Consider the following 6,761-nt stretch of genomic DNA (forward strand, 5'->3'; position numbering starts at 1 on the left):
TATATGCACCCACATTTAGGTGTGGACAGAACTCTCTGGAAGGAAGCAAGGGTTATTATTTTTTTAATTACTTTGGGAAAGTGTTGAGGCTTTTCTTTAAAAATAAAATGGTATTTCATCAGTACTGGTTATTTTTTAGCCACATATGAAAAACAATCACAGATGCTCATAAAAATCTGAAAGGAACTTCCTGTTGTTCTCTTATGAAATGGCAAATAACTTTCCTTTAATTGCATTTTAAAACAAAAACAAGGGTGTTCTTGTATTCATTTGAATATACAATGCAAGCAATAAAGCTATGTGCCTCTTGACCCTCCAATAAAAAAACACACTTTACCACTTTGATTGAAGAGAATTCAGGAAGCCTACGGTCCCACCCAAAGTTCTTGCATTCAAAATATCCTCATGGGGAAGAAGGTTCAAGGTGTTTTCAAGAACAGAACTTTTATGTTTCTGCCTATTAACAATGGTGCTTCCTGTTTTGACCTCTAACCATACCAGACTATCAAGAAAGTAAGACAATGGACTTCGTTTTGCACAGTGAAGAGCACTTTTACTCTCTCTCACCAAGTATGTAGCGTTCAAAGTGAAGATTATCACAACTCAATTCTCCTGAAGTCCTATACATTGATCTGTGGTGTCCCTACAAAGTTTGGTATTTTCAATAATTTACTATTACCCGCCCAGGAGCCTGGTATTGGAGCCAACAGAATGTGCAATAATCCACCTTTCAAATATAAAGAATGCTGCATGTTGCCTCAAAATGGCCCAGGTGTTTTACTAAAAGGCATTAACAGCCCTTAACAGATTCAAGATTCAGTGACTGCCTCCTTTTAAGCCACCTTCTTTCAGAAAAGGAAGGAAGAAAGTAGGGAGAGAAAATAGGCAAGTAAAAAAGAAAGGGAGGAAGGATGGAAGGGAGGGGAAAGGAAGTATAGAAAGAGTAATTAGAGTAGACTGAGAAGAAGATGTCAAAGTGAGAAACTACTTGTAAGATTCAATAATCTTGAGTACCTGTTGTTTCCCAAAACCAGAAAAAAAATTTTTTTAAGCCAATTCATTCCACTTAGTATAAAAAAATAAGCTCATGTTAATTTTTAAAAGTAGATACAGATTAATGGAATGTTAAAGATGTAGGTATGACATCAAAATAACAAAAGTGTTTTAGAAGGTAATGTTCTTAAAGTTAAAAAAAATAGTACAACATATTGAAAGAGGACACTAAAGTGGAAAAAATTCTCAGCTACTATTCTATTTTCAGTAATGATAGTTTACTAGAAATGAGAATGTATTTTCTTAACAAAAAAAGGGTAAAACTTATCTTGGAATTTGTCCTTCACTTCTCAAGGGAAGTTATATTTCTATGCCATAGAAAAGCAATTTATTGACTTTCCCAGATTCTAAAAAACCTTTTTTAAATATAAATGAATATACTATTAAATATGTAGGTACACAATTTAAATTATATATGCATACATATAAGTGCCTTAAGGAATGCCTTAAATGACTGCATTCTTTAAAATATTTTAGTCACTGGGATAAATACAGTAAAAATAAATTCCTTCAGGTATTTATTATCATTAAGGATTTCTGTATGGCTTTTTAAAAAATAAATTCATGTTTCAGATGCAAATTCCAGATTGTTACCCATACCAAATGAGACTAAATAATAAAATATTTGCTAATGTAAAAGAGAAGCAAAACATTCTTGAAGAGTTCTATTGGTGTAGCTGATAGCAAAGTTGTTAAGACTTCTACTCTCATTTGGAAATTTGCACAACTTGATGAGCAGATGTATGAAAGATATTAGTGGGAGATCTGAGATAATGAAAGATAATTAGAAAAATCAATGTTTAACAGAATGCATTCTAGGGTAAAAATAAGTTTTAGAAACAGAAGATTTTTCTGTTAAAAGAACTAAAGTGATTAGGCTTTCCTGACTAATACAACTATAAACTTACAAAACTGAAATAAAAAATGGGTAACTACCAAACAATAATGTTTTCTCCTCTTCCATAAGACACTTTGTAAAATAATTTTGCTGTAAAAAGAATTACCAGTACATGCTTCCCTTAATTCTTAATTTAGGTTTTCTTCTATTTCCCACAAGTAAACAATTGATACTCTTCATTATCAAAATCATTCAGGTCAGGGAATTAGATAATAGATAACTCATTTTTGAAAAAACCTTTATAAATAAAATATATAATGTGGCCATGATAATCCATCAAGTTCAAGGAGATGCTCAACATTTAAAATCATGTTTCTCTCTAAAAATCAATGGCTAAGCAGGTCCGGTTTTAGATTATGATGATTAAGAGCAGGAACTAGGGAATCAGATAGTCTATATCCTAATTATACTATAGTACCACTCAGTAGTACCTCTAGTAAATTAGACCAATTCACCTCAGTAAACTAGTTTTCTCCTTTTGAAATGGAGACGGTAACAGCCCATCTTTACAGGGTTGTTCAGAGGATTAAATGAGGTAATTCATGCTTAGCACAATGTTGGAGGCACAGTAAGCGTGCTGTAAAATTACCAGTTGCAATAATGTTGTTATGGATGAAAGCAATAAGGATGATGCCTATTCTATAAGGCTTCTAAACTTCCACCTGAGGTTTCTAGTTTTACCTGGGGCTAAAAGGTAAGCCCCTTCTCATGTTCTTGAGAACCCTGTGTATCTACACAGAAGTAAAATGTTAAAATTCCACTCTCCTGTTCCTCACACCTTTACACTTCCATAGTTCTTTAAGTAAGGAGGTCTGTAGACTTGAGAAAGGAAGAGGCTGTCCCTGTATATGTGGGTGCCACATTTTTAGGAAGAGAACCCACGGAGCCAGCACTGTTTTCTCTGAGGCTTGTTTGAAAACCACATGGCAAAGTCCTGAGACTCAGCACTTCAAGGGTGTAAATCTTCAAGTTGGTTATATCTCAAATGTAAAAATAAGAGTTCTATAGAATTTGATAAAATTATAAAGTGAAGTTTGGAAGTTCAGGAACACAATATCTGTGTTAACGAAAACAAAGAGAATTAACAGCCTATAAAAATCACAAAAGCTAGAAATATGCAGTGGATTAGGATTTGTTGGGGAGCCATTCTGATGCTAATTAGAAACAGCAAACCCCTCCCAAAAGATCATCACAGGAATATAGTACTTTTGACTTCAACTGAGACCACTTTGACTTCTCATCCTGTCTCACAGACCAACAATAGAAGAAAATGTATTTAAAGGAGAGCACAACTGCATCTTTTCTCTTTGGACCTACAGCACCTTGAAAAGTTGTTGCCAGGGTAAGTCTTCTTATGTTCAACCCACTTTAGGCTTAAAACGTTATTATCAAGGCTGTGGGAAGGATATTTAATGCTTCTCTGACATGCCTGTGTATTTCCGTACTATGTAAACTTTTGAACTGGATGTCGCAGGGTGATGGCGCTTGACCAAGGTTTAAGGATAGTAGAGTGCTTTTGGGGTATTAGTGATATATTTTGTTAAAGACATAAACTTGAATTTCTGCATAATAGATACTGACTATCCAAGGAGAAATTTGCCAGCTTTGATCTTGAGATTTATTGCCTTGCTCCTTTCCCTCTTCCAATCCCTTTCTCTTGATCTAAGCAAAGCAACAGATCTAAGGACTAACTACTAACTATAGAGAAGAATGTACATGTTTGGCACATAGAAAATTAAATTATTGCTGTTTGTGGTGTACATAGGGAATCATTCATTTGCAGCTGTAAATTGTTAGATCTGTGTTTTAAAAGGAAGTCATTATAAGAACAAACAGAACTGAGGTGACTGGTTCTTTGCCTTCTCACTAAATAATGTGAAATGTTCACCCAAGATCTTATGAGTCAATAGCGTGGTCTGCATAATTATAATTGTGAAGAACCAAATAAGACATAGATTATATAGTTTTGATTTGATCCTCTCAAGATTTCTTTCAGTTCTGAGCATCTGGATTCTAATATGATATAGAATATCGGATATATGGCACAATTATCAGGCAACATTATATGCTGTAATGTGCAAAAATGCAGAAGTGTGTGTGTGTGTGTGCGTGTGTGTGAACGTTGTTGTGTTGGGGAAGAAAACTTTTACCTTCTTAGAGTCTGTGGCTGGCCTTAGAATTAAACTGACATAGGACAGTTTTTTTGTTTTTAAAGATTTTTATTGGCAAATTGGGGGATGGGAACANAGATGCAAAAAAAAATATAAGACACTAAATTTGCCCTCAGAAAGCTTTTAGTTGTTTATGTTGCTAAGCATTCATAAAATAAGTTTCAGACTCGATCATGGATTTGAGGGTAGGGAGGAAGGAGAGAGAGACAGAGGGAGAAAAGAATGGAGAAAGAGAGTGAAAGAGAGAGAAAGAGAGAGAGCAAGAGAGAGAGCAAGAGAGAGAGCGCGGGTACGAGAGTGAGCAGAGTCTGGGGAACAAGATGCATATTTTATGATCATAGTTCTGCCAGTAACTCATGCTGTGACCCTGGACCTCCCACACTGTATGTTCGAATGAAATAATTTTATATGAAAGTGCTTTATAAACTGTAAAATATTTTTAAATGTAAGGTTCTTTTTAAAAGCTTTTTAATCTTTCTATAAGAATACCACAGTTTTTAAATAGAACTCTGATCCTGCAATCAAGTGCTTACTATATTTTTCATTTCTACACAATTGCAAAATTCTAACTGCCTAAATAAAACCCACTAAATTTCCAACTCAGCCTGTAAAAAAAAAAAAAAAGTGAACACAAATACCATGATTTTGAAGAATGAAAAGGTGGGAAGCTAAACTCATGGCCCTGTGATCACATCAGGCTCTGAAACTGAGACGCTGGGGGTAGCCCCTTCCCCTCCTATACTTTGCTAATTCTTGTTGCTCCTCTTGATTTCTGCAGATGACAAATGGAAATTTCAAGCATATTCTGTTACAATAACACATGTGGGATACAGAGACCTCTTGTGGGGTCCATTCTTGTCCTATAACATTACCTCTTCTACACTTTGATGGTAGAAAAAACTAAAAAAAAAGTTCCGGTTGATTACTGGATTAGGAGATTCAGTATATCACCTATTTTTAGATTAGTTCAATAGTTTTGCATCTTATTTTTCATTAAGGCCAGTCATATCATCTTTTACAATAGATAAGTCAGAAAATGGTTTTTCCCACCAATTATATGCAGAAATCAATATGTAAGGAATTCCAATCTCAAATATATTTAAGACCACAATGAAAGACACATAAAATGATGTCTTTGATCTACTCCTTGACTGGATTTGGGTGTGTGGAAGATGTTTTATCATAATTTTCTGGTCCATTATCTAGCGATTTGTCTTGTTTTGTTACTGTATTAAGCGGTATTTTTAGTATGATAACAGCTTTCCAATAAACAGAAACTTATAATTAAGCATTTAGGCTGAAAATGCCCCCTCAATATATTAGTATATCCTTGTTGAACCAGTCTTATTTCATTAGGAATAGAGAAAAAATTAACTTGGTTTCATTCTACCTGTGGAAAATATATGCCTCTCCTTAATTTGTTCTAGAATATTTGTTTGCCATCAGATATGGACTGGGACAAAACTCGAAAGGTTGGAAATGAAATTTCAGAGACTGAGATACCTATATGCCATATTATTTCTTTCCTGGCTTTCGCTTTATATTTTAGGCTTATGACATTTTTATTTATTTCAGAAGTATTAAAAGAATGCCTTATTAGTATTTGTGCACAAGAAACCTAGAAAATGGAATTCTACTTCAGTTCCAGAAACCATAGCACTTAAGCCTTTTATCATCAGTATATTTGGGTAAAAAGTTGGTCTTTATCATAAAAGTATATGCACCCACATTTAGGTGTGGACAGAACTCTCTGGAAGGAAGCAAGGGTTATTATTTTTTTTAATTACTTTGGGAAAGTGTTGAGGCTTTTCTTTAAAAATAAAATGGTATTTCATCAGTACTGGTTATTTTTTAGCCACATATGAAAAACAATCACAGATGCTCATAAAAATCTGAAAGGAACTTCCTGTTGTTCTCTTATGAAATGGCAAATAACTTTCCTTTAATTGCATTTTAAAACAAAAACAAGGGTGTTCTTGTATTCATTTGAATATACAATGCAAGCAATAAAGCTATGTGCCTCTTGACCCTCCAATAAAAAAACACATTTTACCACTTTGATTGAAGAGAATTCAGGAAGCCTACGGTCCCACCCAAAGTTCTTGCATTCAAAATATCCTCATGGGGAAGAAGGTTCAAGGTGTTTTCAAGAACAGAACTTTTATGTTTCTGCCTATTAACAATGGTGCTTCCTGTTTTGACCTCTAACCATACCAGACTATCAAGAAAGTAAGACAATGGACTTCGTTTTGCACAGTGAAGAGCACTTTTACTCTCTCTCACCAAGTATGTAGCGTTCAAAGTGAAGATTATCACAACTCAATTCTCCTGAAGTCCTATACATTGATCTGTGGTGTCCCTACAAAGTTTGGTATTTTCAATAATTTACTATTACCCGCCCAGGAGCCTGGTATTGGAGCCAACAGAATGTGCAATAATCCACCTTTCAAATATAAAGAATGCTGCATGTTGCCTCAAAATGGCCCAGGTGTTTTACTAAAAGGCATTAACAGCCCTTAACAGATTCAAGATTCAGTGACTGCCTCCTTTTAAGCCACCTTCTTTCAGAAAAGGAAGGAAGAAAGTAGGGAGAGAAAATAGGCAAGTAAAAAAGAAAGGGAGGAAGGATGGAAGGGAGG

The 6,761-nt window shown here is 34.6% G+C and overlaps 1 protein-coding gene across 2 annotated transcripts in view; it reads left to right on the forward strand.

The window, feature by feature from the left end:
* Positions 1-6,761, forward strand: part of SLC39A10 (solute carrier family 39 member 10) — a 125,960-nt gene that overhangs the window by 3,379 nt on the left and 115,820 nt on the right. Inside the window, exon 2 of one of the 2 annotated variants that reach the window (XM_019635622.1) lies at positions 3,205-3,293. The exons of the other annotated variant lie outside the window; for it this stretch is intronic. The gene's annotated coding sequence lies outside the window, so the exon portion shown is untranslated. The remainder of the gene's footprint in view (positions 1-3,204; positions 3,294-6,761) is intronic. 2 annotated transcript variants of the gene reach the window in all.

The sequence above is a fragment of the Hipposideros armiger genome, unplaced genomic scaffold (assembly GCF_001890085.2).
Source record: "Hipposideros armiger isolate ML-2016 unplaced genomic scaffold, ASM189008v1 scaffold_23, whole genome shotgun sequence".
Taxonomy (NCBI): Eukaryota; Metazoa; Chordata; class Mammalia; order Chiroptera; family Hipposideridae; genus Hipposideros; species Hipposideros armiger.